This window comes from Bacillus rossius, chromosome 1, assembly GCF_032445375.1.
Source record: "Bacillus rossius redtenbacheri isolate Brsri chromosome 1, Brsri_v3, whole genome shotgun sequence".
Lineage (NCBI taxonomy): Eukaryota > Metazoa > Arthropoda > Insecta > Phasmatodea > Bacillidae > Bacillus > Bacillus rossius.
Window position 1 is genome coordinate 36637161 of NC_086330.1, and position 12236 is coordinate 36649396.

Consider the following 12236-nt stretch of genomic DNA (forward strand, 5'->3'; position numbering starts at 1 on the left):
AAAACAAAACAAAACAATACTCTTAATATTGTGGCGAGCCGTGCGCTTGTCCTGGTAACGAACAAAACGCCGTCAATTTCAACTACTAAGGCTATACCATTTACAAAGTTTTACAAAGTTACAAGGAACATACCTAATCTTAATATTACTCAAGGTTACACGTAATGTAAATACAGATAGTTAATACCAGAGGTTACAAATATATACGCGCCACTAGTCGTGTAACGCTGTCAATGTTTATAGGTAGGTTTTCGTTACTCTTCCCCCGGTACCATTGGAAGCTCTCTCCGCATTCCCGCAGTAACGTGTAAGTTCGTTATCTTGTTCACTGTCTCTTGGGGCTACGATTCTTCGTTACCGGCGGTAGAGTTAGAGTCCAAACTGTGTAGCGATCTGGTCGCGATAGTGTCCTGATAGTGTCGTGATTGTGTCAATACTTCCGCTCGCTCGGCCCTCACTGAAGTTAGCTAATCCACGCCCTCTTGGCCTTGTGGCCGGACCTTCGTTTTTATTTAATGTTCTTACTGAAAGATTTTATGCCTAATCCAGCGACGATTCCACAAGAATTGTCCATATCCTGGGTTACCACTCGGAGAGGTCTCACCCAGTCGATGTCTTGTCGGTCCTCGGGCGGCAGCAACTCCGCGGCGATTGACGGTGTAGGCCGGCGAGCGGTGTCGGAGCAGCGAAGCAGCCTGCTGGCTGGATGTCCCAGTTGTTCTGCTTATCGATGGTCTGGGCGCATGCCCTTTTATACTCGCAGGCTTCCCTGACGAGCTGGAAGAAGAATAGTCTCGTCTATTCGGGGGAAGCCTGCCCAGCTCACTGTGTTGCAGGTGGTATGCCGTGAAAAGTCGGGGGTACAATACTTTGCAAGTGTACGCAGGTACACACGTTACAATCTAACCGAACACGATACTTGATATACACCCATAATGATGAAAGTAATTTTTTAAACAGAAAATTTATTTCATCCTGTATCGTAATACTAAATTATTTGTATTAACTAAAGTATTTGCTGAAACTTTTGTGAAGTGCATTTAATTTTTTTCATTGCTACGAGGATTGGTGTAAGAGGAAAAAAAAACATTATAGTTAACGTAATGCAAGCCTATGTCTGTGTTTTGTAAAAATACAATACACAGCAATATACACTAACATGCAAACTTATTGAATTTCCTCAAATTTGGCTTGTAAAATATGTAAAGCATTCACTTGGTACTAAATTGATTTATTAAATTTTTTATGGATTAAATAACTTTTTATCCAAAGTCTACTGAACAAAACTTTTGTTTTAACTATTTTTACATAAATTTTATTGTAACGAAGGCATTCAAATTTTATTCTAATCATGTCAAAATCCTACACAATGTAGTGATTTTTAGAACAAGTTATCGTGGGCATTTCCATCACCCATCATTCTAGTGTTTCTGTTCCAATAACATGCGTACCAAAAGAAGAAACATTAAAATATATATTACGTGGAGTGTTTCTGTACATAGAAGAGTTACATGTATTTGTAGTACATCATTCTGTAAGGTTACCTTGCTGGAGAAGTTGTGTTGTTTTTTATCATAAAAAATACAGAATACGAGAAATGAGCTGGAAATGTTGTAAGTGAGCGATTCAAAACAAGTGAAGCAGATAAGTAAATTTATATTACCGAATAAGTAACAAAACATAAAATAGTAAAAAAAATTGAACCAAACATTCTTTATATTGCAAGGTGCATCAAGTGAGAAACTAGTTGCGAAAGGACATCCCAATTCTTTCGATGCTAACACAACTTAGTGTGTCCACAAAAAAAAACTTTTTTGACCAGTTATTTGTTTGCATTTTTGTTTCCACACATTATTTTCAGGCAATTTTATATTGTCACATGTTCAAGTTATTCATTTGACAGTAATAGATAAACATGAAAGGGTGTTGAAAGCAGTTGGCTGGCGAAAAAACCGCCTATCGTCACACGAACTCCTGAAGGAAACCCACAAGGATCCTCTCACGAAAGCCTGAAAGCCTGCACCGGCGATTCTGTGAACATCCTTTTAACTATTCGGAAGTTTAAAAAAAAAATGGCTTAAATCTGTATTTCAAAGAAGTAACAAAGCTTATAATGATGAAGTTTAGGTGAGCTAAAATATAAATATACCTATAGTAGACTTCAAAATACGTATGCAATCAGAATGTATTCCAATGTTTTAAAAGTTATATTAGTTTTTATTTTTCAAAAATGTTGAAAGAGTTACAATTTCTTTTTTAAGGCCTATTGAAAATTAAACTTTTAAGAGCAACTTGCTAAAACTTATATTTTCAAGATTTGTCTGTGTTCACTTACATCCTATTCGTGACAAAATATCTGTATGCAGTGTGACTTCTTTAATTTCTTTTAAAGGTTTAGTTGATTATTTGTATGAATTATATTAGTTTAATATTATATTAAATATATCAATAGTTATAATATATATTATATATAGTTTTATAGTACAATACACTTGTTGAACGATGAATTGCACTAATGGATTTAAATATATCGTGCAATTTTAGGTAAAGTCACGAATAAAAATCAATAACAGATTTTACTTTAAAGCTAAGCGGATAGGTACAACTCATCATACCCAAGGTGATGGTGATACGAATCTTACGGAGTACAAAATTATGAAGCTTGAAGGGAACATCAGCTTTAAGCTGTAAAATGGATTGCGCATGTGTGTTATGTGATTTAACTAACCATTTTACTATGCAGCTTAGCATTGGTTAAACGCCACAATTAAATAAGTGCAAGACACATAAAAGCAATTATACCAGCAGAATCGTGTGATCTATGTCACCTTTCGACTCTTGTGATTCAACCGCGCGCATCAGTCATCTGCTGGAATGAATGAATGAATCATGAGAAAAGAAAACAAACTAAATATTTTATGTAGTGATACATTTCGTTGTGAAATATTTCATAACTAATGTTTTAACGTAACGAAAAATACATACAAATTATTCACGTAGGGTATTTCAGAATGCTTTAATGTTTAAAATTATTTTGGCAAAAAAAAAAAAAAGATATTTCTTTGTGTATTTTTATTAAGTAAATTTTTATGAGATAAAAAATATATTTAACCTTTATAACAGTTCAAATGTTAAAATAACTGTTTCATTTATGATTTTGCAGGTTACAGAAGACAACCTACGTTATCTATTGACAAAAGAAGAATGGGTTGCTTTGTTTGGACCCACCAATAATGGTGAGAACTCAAACATATTCATAAAGACGTGAGCTTATTGCTTGCTACCTTTCCAGTAACGAAAGTGTAAGGGTGGGAGCAGTAAGTTACCCCTTCTTATTGTTAAATTAGTTAAATATTTAACTCTGTTTGCCTTTCAAGCTACTTTCTCTTAAGACTAGGGTCCACACGCCGTGTGTATTTTTTTTCGATTTTTTGTCATCACTTCGTAATTTTTTTTATGTATTACTTTTCTTTTATATATAATATTATCTAAATAGGTACTTATTCATGGAAGTGCAGCTGTTATACTATATTATTTTAATTTTGTAATGCTTTTAATACTGTTCTTGTACCTGTTTATGTGTTTGTATTTATGTTTATTTGTAATTTTATTTTGACATATTCTATACCATTATGTATGGTCCATTGAATGAAATAAAAAATTAAATTAAATAAAATCAAATTTAAGAGCTATTTCTAAAAGTGTAACTCAGTAGGCTTTACCTCCATTATGTTCTGTCACAAATATATTTTTTACAAGTAATACACTAAGTGAATGTCTGTTGAAAATATTTGTGGCAGAACAATAATTTTAGCCTTAAATAAAGGGGGGGGGGGGGGGGGGGAATGTGAGCTAGTCTTTCAGTACTCGCCAGTGATGTGTAACATCTGATCTCGCTAACAATCACAGACATGAGTTCTCATGTTGCAAATACACTTATAATACGAGAATAGGACGCAAAATTTAACGTAGAATTCTTTAAAATATTGCCGAACGTGATAAAAATTACGCAAATTGTGTTTTCAACTAGATTTCTGGAAGCGAATCACACGTAGATTTCGCACTCGCCGCTAGAAGTAGATACCGGAGCAGCTGTGTTTACTATCGAATCATTTGATGTATTTAATGAAACGGCTCCGATAAAATGTAAAAAGACTTGAAAAAATACTAAACTCCTGCTTTGGACCCGATTTTCGACAAGGAATTTTATTAATATGCCGCCTAACGTGTTAAAATTAATTTACAAAGTTAATACTATAAAGATTTCTGTTGTCACTTTGAAATTTTGTTTACGCCATCACCCCAGATGGCAGCACCGTGGTTGTTAAACATTTCCGTTCCTTGACTCCCGTTTCGTTCACGAAATTACTTCCACCAAATGCCGTATATACCGAGAGCTGAGGTGTTACACGCAAGTTTCGTATTATAAAACTTGTTCTGGTTGCTTGACGAGAAACCACTTTTGGTCGGGAAACTCACGTCCGGAGACGAATTGTTTGAACGCAAGGCGTCGTTGCCCAACAGTCCAGCGGGCCTCGCGGCAGGAGTGCGGCAGCCGCCTGCTCTCTGGTTCTCGAATACCTGACGACTTGGCTTCTTCCTGTCGGACCACGTAGAGAGTCCCGCGGGACTCCGTCTCCTGGAGTCGTAGAACACCTGTCTCTGGAGGTAGTTAACTCAGTTAACCTTTTAATGTGATAACAGTGACACCAAGTGCCAAGGTACAGTTTAACATTTCGGTCTGCAAGTCGAATGACTGATAGCCGACGTAGTTGCTCCGGCAAGGAGTTATAGCGGCGGGTGCGGAAACCAGAAGCGGATATTTAGAGGGGGGATACGGGGACACGTGCAAACGCCCCCCCCCCCCTCAGAAGGGTGAAATATGCACTGGATTATACGACTTCTGAAGTAATGAACAGGTATTACCCTAGGTATACAGGTGACCAACCACAAGTCAATCCTGGATCCGCTAATAATGAGACCAAGTCACAAATCTATTACTAATATAATACACCAGAAACCTTACTATTTATGCTATATGCGAAAGTAATATTTACAGATATGACTGGTAAAGTTTACAAACTTAAGATGTATCTTTTCTTTTAAATTGTATGGCTTTAAGTAATGAGGAGTGGGCTTAAACACAATTATTTGCCCCCGAGAAGCGAGTGTACTGATCGTTCAACCGCCGTTCAGTGTTGGATCCATTGTTTGTTGTAAACGTTTACGGCTACATGCGTGGTCTATATCAGGGATGTAGCCAAGAGGGATGAAATAGAGTTATATTCTTCCACCAAGTTCTGCGGAAGTAGTAATTACATTTGATTTAGTGCTTGCTCTTCAAATACTTTGTAATTCGTGGTGTTAAAACGTGGTGTTAACGTGAGTTATAGGTAAAATATTAATTTTTAGATTGTCCAATTAAAAAAAAGCCTATTGATCTATAACATTAAATGACATGTATTATAAATATTTATCCAGAAATGAAATTACGGTTAAACCTCCCTCCCCCCGATATAAATCATCATTAGGCCCGTTCCACAATGACACGGAAACAGAGACGGATCTCGTAAACGGAGGCGGATCTCACGGAACACAGTTTCCACAATAGCTCGCAGATGGAGACACAGATCCGTACGGATTAGTTCGACAATGCTGAGCCATTCTGTTTACGTTGTTCCGAGCGACCAATAGAAGCAGAGTATTTGGCTGCAGTGATAGCTATGTTTGTTTTAAATAACTTTAAAAATTGTTTCCTGTACTAGAATATCTAGTGTTCTATTAGATATTAATTTGTCGTTTATTTTTCATATACATGTAAATTCTGTAAGTTCTATGCCCTCAAAGCATATATCTTTAAAAAAATTAAATTAATATTTCGTAACCTTGGTTGCCATTTGTTACGTTACCGTGCATTGTGGAAGCAGCAGACGCGATAGTGCAATGTTCCGGGATATCCGGCTACGTTTACGTGATCCGTCTCCGTTCACCTGCCTAGCACTGCCTTGCTTGGGCCGATTTGCGAGCCGAATCTCTCTCATCACATTATCATGCATCCTTATTTGAAGGTGACTTTAACTCGCTACTGACCTTCACCGTCGAGTAACATAAGACTGGTGAAATTTAATGTACGGTAATGAGAAAACAAATGTTAATGGAACATCCCTCAGAAGTTTATTATATTGTTCATGTAGGTTTATTATCTCGGATATAGTATATTAACTTTAATGTAAAGTGATAATATATATTGTTGTAGTAACATTCAACCGTATATTTATATTTAGTGCATTTATTTTACATTATATTTAACTCATGAGAAATTTTACAAAATTATATATATGTAATGTTTATGTGCTTATGCTTTAAGCGAAACGTTATAAGTATTAAATTTACTTTTAATTCTAATTATTTTAATACATTTTTTTCATTTGTAGGCCTATGTCTATAATTGTACAGAAAAATTAGTAGCGAGAAAACTGCAAAATATAATACTTAACATTTTGACTTGCAGTGTTTTTAAACCAATCCAGGCTTTTATTGAGCCAAGGAAAACGAAATACCTATGCCAAAGAATAAAGAAAATAATGTGTTACTCTTTAATAACTTAATTGAAAAAACTAACGATTGTGTTCACACAAAATTTAAGTGTCAAGAGGGCCTAATGTTGGATTGCTAAGTCTACTCAACCTTAACTTATTATAACATCACAGCATGCTTATAGAATACCGAGTAAAAGCTAGTGTTGTTAATGCTCAAACTCACAAGCCGAGTAGTTTATTTCGTTTTCTTTTAATTACTATTAATTAAGGGATTTTCCTGTAAATTTAATCTTCTTATAGCTAGCTATCTGGCATTTTCTTGTTGTGTCACAAATATTCTCACCAGACATTTATTAAACGTTATTTTCAAGCTGTAATCGGTCAAGTAAGTGAAGATAATTATGAATACTTACTATACTTCTTACCACTTTTAAATACAATTTGAGAAGAAAGATAATATTCAAGAATCCTATCATGATGGATTTCAAAGGAAAAAAAATTCTCAAATAATAGTAATTACAATAAAACGACATAATTAATGTGGCGTGTAAGACTGTGCTTCTAATATATGTTAGTTTTGTACATTATTATAATTAAATTCATAAAATAACCATATTTAATTATTTATTAAATTACTTTTTAAATAAAAAATGTTTTTATCAAATTTTTTGCAAGTATTATGTTTTTATGTCAGTACAAACATGAACCTATGTGGAGAAAACCGGGGTTCGTAACGGATAGACCAATTAAGTTTTATTATAGTTGTATTAATTAATAATATTTACATTACTAATAAATAATCGCACTTAAAAATGTCTGATCACATCCCTCGCACATAAAAATAAGTCTATTTACAAGTCACGTAAAGTCTGTCGAGTCCACAGTTCGCTCTCCTCACTGGAGCTGCGCTCAACAGTGGTCCGCCCCCTATCACGCACACACAGTCTCGCGCCACTCGGGCACACTCGCACGGTCCCCTCGCTCCACGCCTGCGCCACTCATCGGTCTCGCACTTCCTTTCACTCCGGAACTCTCCGAACTCTCGGAACTCCCGTGGTTGGAAGTGTCGCGTCACCCCGGGCAGACCCGACGCCCGAAAAGTCCAGAAAGGCAGTGTTTATTCGCGCCACTCCGCGCGGCGGCCTCGGGAAACCCACAGAATACGCCGGGCTGCTAAAAGGGTCATTGACAATAGCACGAGGTGTGATGGTGCGTTGGGAGCGGAGAGAGGTGGGTAGCGAGGACCCTTTTGTAATCCGAGCAGGCGCGCGTGGCATGCCTTACGTCAGTGGACACGGCGCGTGACGTCAGAGGCCGTGCGGGGCCGCCAGCCAGCTCCGAACCTGGCGCGCGTCGCGGTCCTGTCTGCGTTTTAACAATATATAAATCTATACATATATATATAGAGTTTTGGTTTATTTTCTTATTTTCGGAGTATGTACAAACAATTCACACTCAGTGATATTAATACATGCACATTACAGATTACCATGTACCGTGCTCCTTACGCATCTCCCATTATTCTTGCATTCGATCGTCTTTGCCCTTTTCTGATGGAAAAACCTTAAATCTAACCCACGAAAAGGTTCATGTTGGTAGGGGGTGGCCACGTTTTTGCGTGATTAAATGGTAAGTGTAGGAAGCCGTTTTTCATCTTCATCTGATAGTTGTGCCGTATAGGTTAGACGCCCAAAACATTGGCTAAAGCGTAGTGTTTGCATTCTGGAAACAGTTTTAAATGACGTGATTGATAAGGGTGACCGTTATTAACGGCGAATATTCTAATTCATATACTTACTAACCATCATCGCACGTTGCCAACAACAACATGGAACAAAATGGCGTAGGCGAGGTTAGAAGTGACTTCAACTACGTCGCAGCAGGCCGCCTCGTGACTTGTCCTACCTCCATGCATGTTTGAGAGGAAAATTAGTGTAAAAAACTTATCTTAGTAGATTTACAATTGTTATGATAGTTAATAATGGTTACTGTGAGGATGTTAAAATAATTGACAATAAAATTACATACGATCCATAAATTGATAGTTGAAGCATTTATTTGCAGTTTTTTCACATTTCCCCAAGCCGCACTCACTCAATTTTGCTGCTGGAACTCATGTTGTCAGTGGTTTGGTTGTTCGTTTGAGTAGTTGGGATACTACGGAGGGTGAAGGCGTTTGTAACGAACTTCTGTTCCCACAGAAGTGTGGGATAGTATCCAGCAATGGAACTGACTATGTGATGTTTGGAATATTTCGCGGAGTTATAGAATCTGCTTGCCCGGGCTGTGATGAAGTTTGTGAGAGCTAGGGGACCGAAGTCCCACGGGGATTCCCCAGCAGCAACCCGCGGACGGCACGGTGGTGGGGGTGGCGTGCGCCCAATCAGGAGAACAGTATGAGATAATGTAAAGGCCGTTAAGGCGAAAAAAAAAAAGGATCAATGTGGGATGGAAGCGGGAGAAGGTATGAGCGGAAGAAACCTTAGTTTCTCTGGGTTTTGAGGAAATCTAATTATTATTGGTCTATGAATTATATACGAAAAGCAAAGAGTTCGAAGATTAGGACATCATACGAACAGTTAACCCAAAGCTGTACATCACACGATTCCCTGATTTCAGCACATGCTAGGACTGAGATACAAATTTGCCATTAAGTTAATAAAAATAACTTAAAGTAGGGACTTGTTAATTAGGAAACAAAAAGCAATTTATAAAAAAACGCCCTTCGTAAAAAATAAAAAGTCAGCTCCGATCAAACCGGACCCGGAATTCCCTTCGAAGGTCCAGACCCCATACTGGGACATTATAGAACATCCTCGAAAATGCTCGAACATCCTGAAACATTCTGTTAAATTCATTTTTGCCGCATTCTCAGCAACTTCGGCGCTTCGACGAACATCCCATAAGAAGTGTGAGGCCCTGTTTTGACAGCCCTGTCTTCGAACACAAACCCTGCAGTTCCAAACCGGAATCTTGTTCACGGATGCGGGATGGAGAGCTACCATGCCGATAACCAGGGGCGCAACAACTAAATTTCCAAAAGGGGGGGGGGGGCAATATACCTTTTTATAAAGAGTCATCGATCCCCCCTATTGAAGTGGGTTGGCCCGGGGGTCATCCCCCCGGGAAAATTTGTATTTGAAGGTGGAAAATGGTGCTATTTAAGCAGTTTTATTATCTAAAAATTGATTACATAGCACTTTCTTTGCCCCCGTTTGCCCCCACTTCAAGGTTTCAGAGGGGGGGGGGGCAAATACCCTTGCCCCCCCCCCCCCTGTTGTTGCGCCCCTGCCCAAAACCCCCGTGGGGCTGCAGGGGTGTTCTGCGGAGGCGCAGCGGCGCACCACAATGTGTAACACCACAATGAAGCCCGGGGGCCCGTGTTGCAGCGCCGGTGTTCGCGGTGGTGCGGCCGCGGCACGGGCGCGAGCAGGTGGAGCTGCGCGCGGCGGCGCTGGGCCGCTGGTTCCGCCTGAGGCTGCGGCCCGCCCCGCCGCTGGCGGACCCGCGCCTCGTGGTGCTGCGCCGGCTCGCCAACCACTCGCAGCTGCTGCCGGCGCCCGCGGAGGACTGCCAGCGCCGCGCGAGCGGGCCCTGGGGGCAGGCCGCCCTCGCAGTCTGCGGCGCCGTCGTGAGTCCCATAGCCGTCTGCGCTCTCCCGAGCCGGACCAGTGCTGGCCTCTCTGTATGCACTGTGGCTCCAGCCTCTCTGTATACACTGTGGCTCCAGACTCCCTGCAGGGCCGGATTTATGGGAGGACAACCGCCCCGGGGCCTTCACAAACGGAGGGACCCCACAATAATTTCATATACTTAATTCTTCTCTCCGATTATACCGATTATATTTATGTATGTTTTTTTTTAAATACTAAGAGAATCTACTTGATTTCACAATAAATTATTTATTGGAAAACTCAACTGATAAAAAAAATTGTTCATTTTATTTGGAAAATAATTTGGGGCCATGGGGGTCTCCGCTCCTCTGTTGCCCCGAGGCCTCCAGGCTTCTAAATCCGGCCCTGCCTCCCTGTATACACTGCATAACCTACAAACCCGAGACCTACCTCATTAATATAATTAAACTAGTTTAATCACGATTTCTTAAACTTGTGTTTATTTTATATTAAAAATATTTAAGTTTGCAAAATATATTCATTTGACACACCAAATATTTTTGGTACGTTTCTCGATGTCCAGAAACGCGAACATAATGCGGGTGCAGGCTTGCCACACGCGCGAGTCTCCGCCGTATTGACAGTTTTCGGCTCGTGCGTATAGCAGGAAAAATAACGCTATTTCCCAGCATTCAACAGTAGTCGTACCGCCTGGTAGTCCGCAATGCTCGGAGGCTACGACAAGTTGACGGGAGTCTTGATGTAGCCTATTCGTGTTTTTGTAATTTGAGAATACGTTTATTGTAGAAGGCGGGTAGTCATGAGCGAGAGTCACGGCAGTGTGAGGTTAGCGCATTTGGAACAACGAGTAGGCGGGTGTCTTTATGTCGCCTATCCGTGTTTTTTTAAATTTTTTTTTTAATTTTTACATTTGAGAATCCAATGCTGGTGGAAGACGGGTTGTTGTGAGCGTGAGTCACGATAAGACGAGGCTAGTGCATTTCAGAATCGAGCCCCAGATCACCTGTACTGATCGCGATCGTGTGCGCACATGGCCCGAATTCAATCCAAACTGTCTGTTCGGACTGAGTAGCCCGGACTGGGAGCTGGACTGATCGTGGGTGGGGCCTTAAGGCAGCATATACGCAATTCCAGGCACGTTAAACAAATTTAGCTGCACATTGCGATTTGAACCAGTGTTTGTACACTGGGACGTCTTATGACGGAATCGCGATATCACAATAGCGCGGCGAACGCGGTAAGTTTTCTAACCAATTACGTTCGACACATCTTGTGACGTCACCACCACATAGATGACTGACGCTACAAACTTCCTGACTGGAAATATTTTCTGTTTCCATCACGTCGCGGGCTCGAAGTGCGTCAGAACTTATTTTCGAAAGATTGTTAGACTGGTGTGTTGATAAGGTTTTGTTAACTGAATATATCTGTGCACGTTCTGAAATGGGTTCACACACAATGATTTTTTAAACTGAGTATTAAATTTATAGTAAACATATTACTCTCAAATATGTCGATTTAATAAAAACCTGATAGCTGTCGTATGTTAGGTACGTACATAATGGAAAAAAAAAAAATAATTGGTTGTCTGTAAAGTCGGTTTACGGACGACAGTTTAACGCCACGTCATAACAAAACATTGATGAAATGATTGATCCAGAAGAAAATGAAATATCACATTTGTCCTGAGACTGAGCCAAATAGGTTTTTGCAACCAAACCATTTAGGCATTAAATATATTATATTCTTTGAGGAAGAAATTTTTTTTTAAAATTTTTCTATCTTTTGTATGATAAAATCTACTTCTGCATACTTTTATGAATAAAATTGAATCATTTTTATTGAATTATCACTATTTTGTATGGATACAAAGGAGTGAAATGAAATCTACAATTTAATTGATAAATTTACTTTTATTTGCATTCATTAATTCAAATATATTTATTACTTTTGGAGTGTCGCGCGCGCAGTATTTATTTTTACAAGTACAAAAATTAAGGTATTGCAGCGGCCGGAATTCGATCTGTCAACCTTTGAATTGGTAGTCAGCGATGCTAACCGC